The 10837-nt window shown below is 41.3% G+C and overlaps 1 pseudogene; it reads left to right on the top strand.

Annotated features, from left to right (window-relative positions):
- The first annotated feature begins 1058 nt into the window (after window positions 1-1058).
- LOC103786677 (ferritin heavy chain-like) lies at window positions 1059-7346 on the top strand (annotated as a pseudogene).
- The last annotated feature ends 3491 nt before the right edge of the window (window positions 7347-10837 follow it).

The raw sequence follows: 10837 nt of genomic DNA, 5'->3' as shown, positions 1-10837 counted from the left end.
GGCCCTATGTAAATCAGACACCGCCTCCTCAAGCCTACCTATAAAATCTGCAGTGGTCCCCTGCAGGCTGGCTTTTCCCTTTCAGACGCCTCTCTCACAAGAGAAAGAGCTGCTCTCCTCTCTCCTTTCATCTGCCTAGTAAACTTTCTGCTCCCTAACCCACCTGCATGTGTCCGTGTCCTTAATCTTGGCATGATATGACGGACCCCTGGTATTTACCCCAGACAAGGATGCTGCTTCAGAAGGTAGTTAGGGATGTGGGTGTGATGCTTTGGTGAAATGACGGAAGAGAGATTACAGCAACTGCTGCATCTCAAGTGCATCCCACAGTCCAGACCTTGTGCTGCCTGGTCTCACAGGTGAGATCTCTAGCGGCCTTGCGATGGCAGGAAGAGTAGGCAGGCACGGTCCTCTCTAGGAGAAAATCTGGCAGACATGCATACTTCACAAACATGCAACATAAGAAGGAACTGTGAAAACACATCTATACTTTTCCCAAGGGCACCTTTTGTCCCTGCACAGTGGGGCTCTCCTGGGCTGCGGGAAGTGTACCCGTGTCCATCTCATTCCCTCTCTTTCCTCCCTTCTGTTCTACCCTTGGCGAGGCCCAGTTTCTCCTGCCCTGTTTCTCCCAACACGTGCTGCCAGCTGGGGCCTCCGGGACCCATGTCCCTGGTTCCATGCTGAAGCCAGCTCCTTGGAGCTGGGGTACCCATCTATCTCAGGAAACACCAGGGGTCTTTTAGACTTTTCTTAGTGAAGTAGTCACAACCCAAGAAATACCTTTCTCTGCTTAATTTTGAAGGATCCCTAGCATGCTTTGTTGTGATTGAAAAATTCTTTTCTTTACAAAGGGTAAGGAAGAAGGATAGCAGAGGGTAGGAAAAGTTGAGACTAGAAAAGTTGTTTTCCCAGTGATGAAATAATCCTTCCCCCAAATGATTTTATTCTTAGGGGCTCTTAAATTTCATTCTGTAAAAAAGAAAGTTTGAGCAACCTAGCCTGGGAGAAAGAGGAGAAATCCGCAGACCAGAAGAACAACTGGCCAGAGAAAAGTGATGTCAGAAAGCAGCATGCTGGAGGAGCAGCTCCAGCAGAAGCCCTGGAGAACAAGGGGAGATTCAAAATCACTGGACTTGACAATGAGGAGAGAGATTAAGACCTTCAAAAAAGCAGCGTCAGCAGAAAGGAGCGGTTACGCTTTGCTCGATGCAAGTTACCCAGAAATCATCCCCTCTAATCCTGTACTTCCTGACATCGCTTTCCCAACTTTTTATAAATACTCATATGTCAGACTCCTCCAATTCCATTGGTTAACTCAAGAAAGCAGAAGAAAACTTTATGTGAGTAATAAAACTGTGGGTTTGGTGATACTCGTGATCATTTGTAAAACCACATGTTCTAACACGCACACAGAAAATTCACTTTCAAACAACAGTTGTTGCCAATTTTCTGTTCTCTGTTACAGAGTGGCTCCAGGTTGAGTTTCCAAAGCCTACATATTTGTGGCTGCCTTTCTGGAAAAATGCTAACAATGAACTCCACATCCAGCCTCGTCTCAAGCAGATTTCTGTTGGCCGCAATTATGAGAAGGTGTACGAATCGGTCCATACCCTAAACATCCATGCTATTCTCCGTTTTTGTATCCTTATCAGAAAACTAAACCACATCCTCCAGCTAGTGTTTCTTTTTAAACCAAGCGGAGTTTCTGGCATCCTTGTTTAAGGTACTGAAATTTTGCGCAGATATCTTTACCACATGCTTTGAACTTCACCCATCAGTCATGATTAAATGCTCTCAATTCCCACACCCCTGTGTTCATGTATGCTTTCATTTGCAGATAGAGAGATAAATATATATAGAGAGAGATATACACAGATATATATACAGATATATCTATCATATATATATAAAACTATATATATAATTTGAAGTTGGTCATGACTTTAGGTACTTTCATTCATCTAATTATATTACTAGAAGCTCAATCCTAGGAATATTTGCCAATGAATACTTTCAAAGTTGAATCCCACAGCCAAATGAATTAGTGTTATAAGATGGTACCGTTTCATTCAATAAACCTTACATTTAATGTAACATGCAAAACGTTTTCCAAACCACCAACCATTCCCAGACTGTTTGAAATACAAATACGTCCACAGTAGCCTGGCCTAGATGATTTCTTATGTCCGTCAGACTAAGCAATTTCATAAAGATAGCTGATTTTTAACAGACATATTTCAAGTTCAATAATGCAAACAGATGAGTCAAACAAAAGCAGTATTAGTGTTAGTATCATTCAGGGTTCTTTAGAGAAACAAAATTAAGAGGATGTGTGTGTGTGTGTGTGTGTGTGTATAAATACATATACATATAAATGTATATGTACACATTTTTCAGAGAATTACTCCAAGGAATTGTCTTGTGTGACTGTGGGAGTTGGCAGGACTGAAATACTTAGAGCGGGGGACAGGATAGAAACCCTACCAAGATTTCTACTTTATAGTCTTGGGGCAAAGTTTCTTCTTCCCCCCCAGGAAGCCTCAGTTTTTGCTCTCAGGCCTTCAATGGATTGGTTGAGGCCCACCTGTATTATCAAGGCTAATCTCTTTCACTTAAAGTCAGTTGATTGCAGATATTAACCACATCTACAAAATACTCTCACAGCAACCTCTAGATTACTGTTTGATTAAATAACTTAATACGATAGCCTAGCAAAAGTGACATATAAACTCGACATCAAAGTTGACTATCACAGTGTGGCAGTCCTTATGAATACAGAATGTAGTTCCAATATCAGCAAAGTCTAAATCAGATTGGGACGATGTTGCAAAGATATTGAAGGCATAGCTCCTTTTGTGCAAGAGAAGATCATCTAATGAGATAAACTGACAGTCATGGAAAATTGCATAAACATACATATGCTACAACCACACAAGCTGAAGAGAGACATCTCTGTAAGGCCAAAACCCAACACCAATTAATTCATTGATTTTAGTCCTCTGTACACTTGTGCTATCAAAACAAAAATCATTCGTCTTAAGAAAACCATACCATTATTAAAAAGTCAAAAAATAACAGATGCTGCCCAGGTTGTGAAGAAAAGGGAATGCTTATACACTGCTGGTGGGAATGTAAATTAGTTCAGCCATTGTGGAAAGCACTCTGGCGATTTCTTAAAGAACTTAAAACAGAACTACCATTCCACCCAGCAATCCCATTATTGGGTGTACACCCAGAGGAATAGAAACCATTCTACCACAAAGACACACATACACATATGTTCATTGCAGCACTACTCATAATAGCAAAGACAAAGAATCAACCTCAATGCTCAATGGTAGACTGGATTTTTAAAACGTGGTACACACACACCATGGAATACTATAAGGCCATGAAAAGGGATGAGATCATGTCCTTTGCAGCAACATGGATAGAGCTGGAGGCCATTCCCCTGAGCAAACTAACGCAGGAACAGAAAGCTAAATATTGCATGTTCTCACTTATAAGTGGGAGCTAAACATTGAATACATATGGACACAAAAAGGGGAACACAAACACCACAGTCTACTTGATGGTGGAGGGTCGGGGGAGGGTGAGGATCGAAAAACTCCCTATTGGGTACTATGCTTATTACCTAGGTGGCAAAATAATCTGTACATTAAACCTCTGCAACATGAATTTACCTATGTAACAAACCTGAATATGTACCCCTGAACTTAAATAAAATAAATGAAAACTATACCACATTAAAGAAACAATGTTATCTTAGGGAACAAGGTCTCAAATTATACAAATTTTAATTTTGCCCAGGATATGTAATAGTTTTCTGTTGTCAAGGTGATTACTTTTTTTCTTTTTCTTTTTTTTTTTTTTTTTTTTTTTTTTGAGACAGAGTCTTGCTGTCAACCAGGTTGGCGTCTAGTGGCAACATCTTGGCTTACTGCAACCTCCACCTCCCAAGCTCAAGGGAGTCTCCTGCCTCTGCCTCCCGAGTAACTGGGATTACAGGTGTGAGCCACCACATCCAGCTAATTTTTGTATTTTTAGTAGAGATGGGGTTTCGCCATGTTGGCCAGGCTGGCCTTGCACTCCTGGCCTCAAGTGATCCACCCACCTTGGCCTCCCAAAGTCCTGGGATTACAGGCATGAGTCACCATGCCCAGCCATGATTACTCTTTTATCTTGACAGTATTATATAAAATAACTATGAAGCCACCTTATGAATATTCTACCCAGCTTCCTTAAAGCTTTATCATATAAAAGAGCTATCATTAAGGAAATGAAAAAGATGAAGGACAAGGAAGTTGCTATTCTGAGCAGAATCACTTTTATCCTAGTGGCCATACTTCTTTTACATCCTGGTTTCACTTCTTTTTTGTCCCTTTACATTTTAAAAAAGAAACTACCATTAGAAAACCAGAACTATCAAAATATCAAATCTCTTGTTTTGAGCTTTGTGATAATTAATTTTCCTGTCAACTTGGCTAGGCTATGGTGCCCAGTTGTTTGGTTAAACACTAGTCTAGATGTTGCTGTCAAGGTATTTATGGATGTGGTTAACATGGAAATCAGTAGACTTTTAGTAAAACACAATACATTTCATGATGTGATGGGCCTCATCCAATCAGTTGGAGGCCTTAAAAGCAAAGACTGAGGTTTCTCTTAGCTAAATTTCCTACCAGTCTGCCCTACCAATTTTGGAGTCGTCACTCTCCAGAATCATGTAAGCCAATTCCAGTCAATCAATCAATAGATAAATGTATGTACACATGTATATATGTATATGTGTGTGCATATGTATGCATGTGTGATATGGTTTGGCTGTGTCCCCACTCAAATCTCATCTTGAATTCCCATGTGTTGTGTGAGGGAGCCATTGGGAGGTGATTGAGTCATGGGGGCAGGTCTTTCCTGTGCTGTTCTCATGATAGTGAGTCAGTCTTATGAGATCTTATACAGCAGCATGAAAATGGACTAATACAGTGTGTGTACTGTTTCTCTGGGAACATTGACTCATTGACTAATGCAAGCTTTTTTTTTTTTTTTTTGGTTTGCTTATAAATATTTTAGACAAGCGATACAACTTATTGTAACAAAAAAATCTTTTATATACCTGTGTGTTAGTCTGTTCTCACTCTACTAATAAAGACATAACCTAGACTGGGTAATTTATAAAGGAAAGAGGTTTAATGGACTCACAGTTCCACATGGCTGGAGAGGCCTCACAATCATGATGGAAGGCAAAGGGGAAGCAAAGATGTGTCTTACATGGAAGTGGGCAAGAGAGCTTGTTGGGGAACTCCCTTTTATAAAACCATCAGTTCTCTTGAGACTTATTCACTGTCACCAGAACGACACAGGAAAAACCTGCCCCCATGATTCAATTATCTCCACCTGGCCTCGCCCTTGACATGTGGGGATTATTACAATTCAAGGTGAGATTTGGGTGGGGACACAGCCAAACCATATGAGCTTGTTTTACCAGTAACTAAATAATTTATTTCAATGGTATGAGATCATCTTAAGTTTATTTTTTCAAAATATATGTATCTTTTATTTGGAATCTGATTATAAAAATAAATTGTAAAACATAATGACACTGAATAGTTATTGGATGATACCAAGAAATGTGTTAATATTTTTACATGAAACAATGGTTTGCAGTTATTTTATCAAAAGGAGAGTAATCTTTTGAAATATATATTTGGTACCTTTATGGATAAAGTGATAGAAAATTAAAGTCTTTCTATGGAATTGCTTTTGGCATTTGTGTTTTTAGTCACTCTTTTCACTTACATTTATTTATTACACTTACATTTCACTTACGTTTATGTTTCTTTTTATAAAAATAAAACAGATGGCCAGGCGCGGTGGCTCACGCCTGTAATCCCAGCACTTCGGGAGGCCGAGGCAGGTGGATCACCTGAGGTCAAAAGTTCCTGACCAGCCTGACCAATATGGTGAAACCCCATCTCTACTAAAAATACAAAAATTAGCCGGGCGTCATGGAGCGTGCCTGTAATCCCAGCCATTCGGGAGGCTGAGGCAGGAGAATCGCTTGAATCCAAGAGGTGGAGGTTGCAGTGAGCCAAGATTGTGCCATTGCACTCCAGCCTGGGCAACAAGAGCAAAACTCCATCTCAAAATAAATAATAAATAAATAAATAAATAAGACATATAAGATTTGCTACAAGAAAATTTATTTCAATAGTGTGACTACATCCTATTTAATTTCATATTGTGTATTTTTAAGGACAAGAGAAGGAAAAGGAAAAAAAGTTCACTGAATGCTTCCTATGTGCCAGGCTCTGTGTAGGTTATCTTTTAATTCTCAGAGCGGGAGTGGTGGATGGTATTTTAGTCATTTCACAGTGGGGAAAATAGTGGTGATGGAAGTGAGTATCAGTAAGGATAACAGACTGCTTCAACTTAGCTTAAAAGTGGAGAGATGGACGTTCTTCCACGAGAGTCGTCGGGGTTTCCTGCTTCAACAGTGCTTGGACGGAACCCGGCGCTCGTCCCCCACCCCGGCCGGCTGCCCATAGCCAGCCCTCCGTCACCTCCTCACTGCGCCCTCGGACTGCCCCAAGGCCCCCGCCGCCGCTCCAGCGCTGCGCAGTCACCACCGCGAACGCAGCCGCCTCTCCTTAGTCGCCGCCATGACGACCGCGTCCACCTCGCAGGTGCGCCAGGACTACCACCAGGACTAAAGGCCGCCATCAACCGCCAGATCAACCAGGAGCTCTATGCCTCCTGCGTTTACCTGTCCATGTCTTACTACTTTGACCGCGATGATGTGGCTTTGAAGAACTTTGCCAAATACTTTCTTCACCAATCTCATGAGGAGAGGGAACATGCTGAGAAACTGATGAAGCTGCAGAACCAAGGAGGTGGCCGAATCTTCCTTCAGGATATCAAGAAACCGGACTGTGATGACTGGGAGAGCGGGCTGAATGCGATGGAGTGTGCATTACATTTGGAAAAAAATGTGAATCAGTCACTACTGGAACTGCACAAACTGGCCACTGACAAAAATGACCCCCATTTGTGTGACTTCATTGAGACACATTACCTGAATGAGCAGGTCAAAGCCATCAAAGAATTGGGTGACCACATGACCAACTTGTGCAAGATGGGAGCACCCGAATCTGGCTTGGCAGAATATCTCTTTGACAAGCACACCCTGGGAGACAGTGATAATGAAAGCTAAGCCTCAGGCTAATTTCCCCATAGCCGTGGGGTGACTTCCCTGGTCACCAAGGCAGTGCATGCATGTTGGGGTTTCCTTTACCTTTTCTATAAGTTGTACCAAAACATCCACTTAAGTTCTTTGATTTGTACCATTCCTTCACATAAAGAAATTGGGTACCAAAAAAAAAAAAAAGTGAAGAGATAGGAGTCTCTCTCCAATACCTATATATACCCCTTCCCATTGTAGTGAACTACATCCCTCGGAATAAGGAGGTTACATTATTATTGAGTGGCAAGCCAAAACAATCATTTCACAGAATCCTTCATGCCAAATTAGATATCTATGCATGACACAGAACCTAGAAAGACTTGGGTTGTGTTTCGAAGAAAACTTCCCCCAAAAGAAAATGAAGATGATTCTATATTCATGCCATTTATAGCCATAGAAGATCATGATATCATCTTTTCTGAAGGATTTTTTTAAAATCACAAATGCAGACAAGATCAGAAAAATGTACATATTGCATTTTATGAATGCAAGAAAGTGGACATATTGAGCAACTCTGTTATGAATGAATTAGATATATGATCTTATAGAGGGGGTTATACTTAAAAGTTTATGTTTTCTAACAAATATGTGACCACATATTCAGTGTAACCACTATTATCATTTGAACCTGAGGTCACCTTAAGTTTTAACCTGAAAGGAATGGCATGTATTTTGTGTTTGCGTGTGACAGAGTCTCACTCTGTCACCCAGGCTGGAGTGCAGTGGCTCAATCTCGGCTCACTGCAGCGTCAACCTTCCAGGCTCATGCCATCCTCCTGCCTCAGCCTCCTGAGTAGCAGGGACTACAGTCATGCACCACCACAACCAGCTAATTTTGGGGGTTTTTGTTTGTTTGTTTTGTTTTGTTTTTTGGTAGAGATGGAGTCTCACTATATTGCCTAGGCCGGCCTCAAACTCCTGGGCGAAAGTGATCCTTCCACCTCGGCCTCCCAAAGTGCTGGGATTACAGGTGTGAGCCACGTGCCCGGCTGGCATGCATTTATTTCACTTTGCCCCTTCAGGGAGCCACTTCACTGATCATTCTTAGACTGCAGTTGGCATGACTGGATACACTCTGTTCTCCTTCCAAACACTGCTTCCTTAGCACTCAAGGCTTTTTAGGTAGTGGACACTGGCCAGTCTAAATGGATTCCAGGTGTTCAGCGTGGAAACCGTATGCCTCTTCCTGGAAAGGATAAAGATTTGCTGTGGTTAACTTGGAAACCAAAGCAAGAGGGTGATTTGGGGCTGTCACCTGTGATGCTTAGGATCATTCTATTATTATGCTTTCTTAGTTTCCACTCCTGTGGAGCCATTCAATCAATTGGCACTCGGCTAATTAACAATCTGAAAATTACCATGGTTAAGGAACAGAGGAAAAGTACAGCAGACATTTAATTATGTGAACATTAGTCTCTGGTTAGACTGCTTTATTGATAAAATTTGCTGAAATGGGTAAGATTTTCCCGTTGCTAGGGCAACCTGCCTACAGGAATAACCAATCTATACATCATTCCAGCAAGCAGTCTTTGCAATTTAATAAAAGAAAAAATAAATGTAGCTACAGAGCCACATCAGAGAGGAGACACAAAATAAAATACAGAAGGGAAAATGATAATGCTTGAGATGGTGGGTGTTGGGTTTGAAGATTGGAGTGAAACATGGCTACTTTCCCGAAAGAAGGCCAACTCTAGGAAGGATACAGAAGAAATAAGATATAAGCAGCATATGGTCTTTCCCCTTCTGTCATCTTATTTTTTTACCACTTCCCCTTGCTCTCTCCTTTCCATCCTCATTGGACTTCTGGCCGTTTCTCAAATGTGCTGTGCGACCTCCCACCTCACTCCATATTTCCTCATTTGTCTGCTTGGAAACCTCTCCCCAGAAACACACATGGTTCCCTCTCTCTCATATCCTACCCCCCTCTTATCAGAGCATCCTTTCCTGACCATTATTTATGAAGTAGCCCCCTGCCACACCCACCACTGTCCTTGACTATCACTTTATAATACTTTCTTTTTTTCTCCAGAGCATCTTTCTCCATTTGGTATTACATATGCATTTGCTGTTTATTCTCAGTTTCCCTTGCTGGAATGGAAGCTGTAGTAAGATTAAGATTGTTTTGGTCATTGCTCTGCCTTCAGCATCCTGAACAGTGTCTTGTTCTTTGTGCACACAGATTATTATTTGCTAATATGTGAAGTTCGGCTTCTAAATTTTTTAATTAAAAAAATAAAAATAGAGACGAGGTCCCACTTTGTTGCCCAGGCTGGTCTCAAACTCCTGGGCTCAAGCAATCCTCCCTCCTCGGACTCCCAAAGTACTGGAATTACAGGGGTGAGCTACTGCATCCAGCCTGCTCCCAATCTTTAAAAATCTAGTTAAGAAAAAGAAAAATCCAGTTAGGGAAATAAAACCAACATATGTAAAGCAAGCATAAAGTGTTAATATGATACAAATCAACAAGACAAAAACAAACCCAAAAGCAGTGGCAATGGGATACAGAATGGGTTAGAAGAGAAAAGAAAAAGCATTCTTAGGGAAATAGGACTTTGGTCACTAGCAGAAAAATCATTCTAAAACATCACGTGCGTCCTACCAGTCCTGAGCTAGATATTGCCTATTGATTCTTCACAGGGGCTAGAAGTATGGAGACCACATTTCACAGACGCCCATGCCAGCTTGGTTCCAGCCAAGGATCTGCCAACACGAGGCTCTTGTGCAAGGTTAGAAGGAAGAAGGAGAGTACACATCTTTCCTTTTGAAGCCTTAGTGGTATCTAAGCAGTTGGGAGCAGGTTTCTGTAGCTCCTGACCTCTGAAAACCACACTCTCCTTTCCACTCCTCCAACCCGTCTAACAATTGTAATTTAATTCTATTGTAAATCTAAATCTAACCTAAATCTAATGTAAATTGTAATCTAATTCTCCATATTAAATATCTCTTTGCTGGAAATATCTGAAGTGTTTTTTCTTTTTCTTTTCCTGACTTAATCTAAGCTGAGAACCTGCTACTTCTTAGCGTATTTATTCTTTAATTCATATTCTCAATTAAATATGACTTGAATTTATATTCTTTAATTCATATTCTAAATTCTAAGGTTTACCTGGTGGGGAAGAAGGCTACCCAGGCAACCACCCTCAAGAAAGCTCTCTCCGGATCATGTAAGCCCAGGAGTTCAAGACCAGCCTGGGCAACAAAGTGAGACCCCATCCTACAAAAAATTAAAAAAGTAGTCAGGCATGGTGGTGCATGCCTGTGGTCCCAGCTACATAAGAGGCTGAGGCAGGAGGATCTCTTGAGCCCAGGAGGTTAAGGCACAATAAGCCAAGTTTGTGCCATTGCACTCCAGCCTGGGTAACAGAATGAGACGTTGTCAAAAAAGAAAGAAAGAAAGGAAGGAGAAAAAGAAAAGAAAGAAAGAAAGAAAGAAAAGAAAGAAAGAGAAAGAAGGAAGGAAGGAAGGAAAGAAAGAAAGGAAAGAGGGAGGGAGGGAAGACAGAAAGAAAGAAAGAGAAAAAGAAAGAAAGAAAGGAGGGAGGGAGGGAGAGAGGGAGGAAGGAGGGAAGGAAGGAAAGAAGGAAGGAAGGAAGG

This window comes from Pan paniscus, chromosome 4 (assembly GCF_029289425.2).
Source record: "Pan paniscus chromosome 4, NHGRI_mPanPan1-v2.0_pri, whole genome shotgun sequence".
Taxonomy (NCBI): domain Eukaryota; kingdom Metazoa; phylum Chordata; class Mammalia; order Primates; family Hominidae; genus Pan; species Pan paniscus.
The sequence above is the reverse complement of the archived record's forward strand: the minus strand, read 5'-3'. Positions and strand labels throughout refer to the sequence as shown.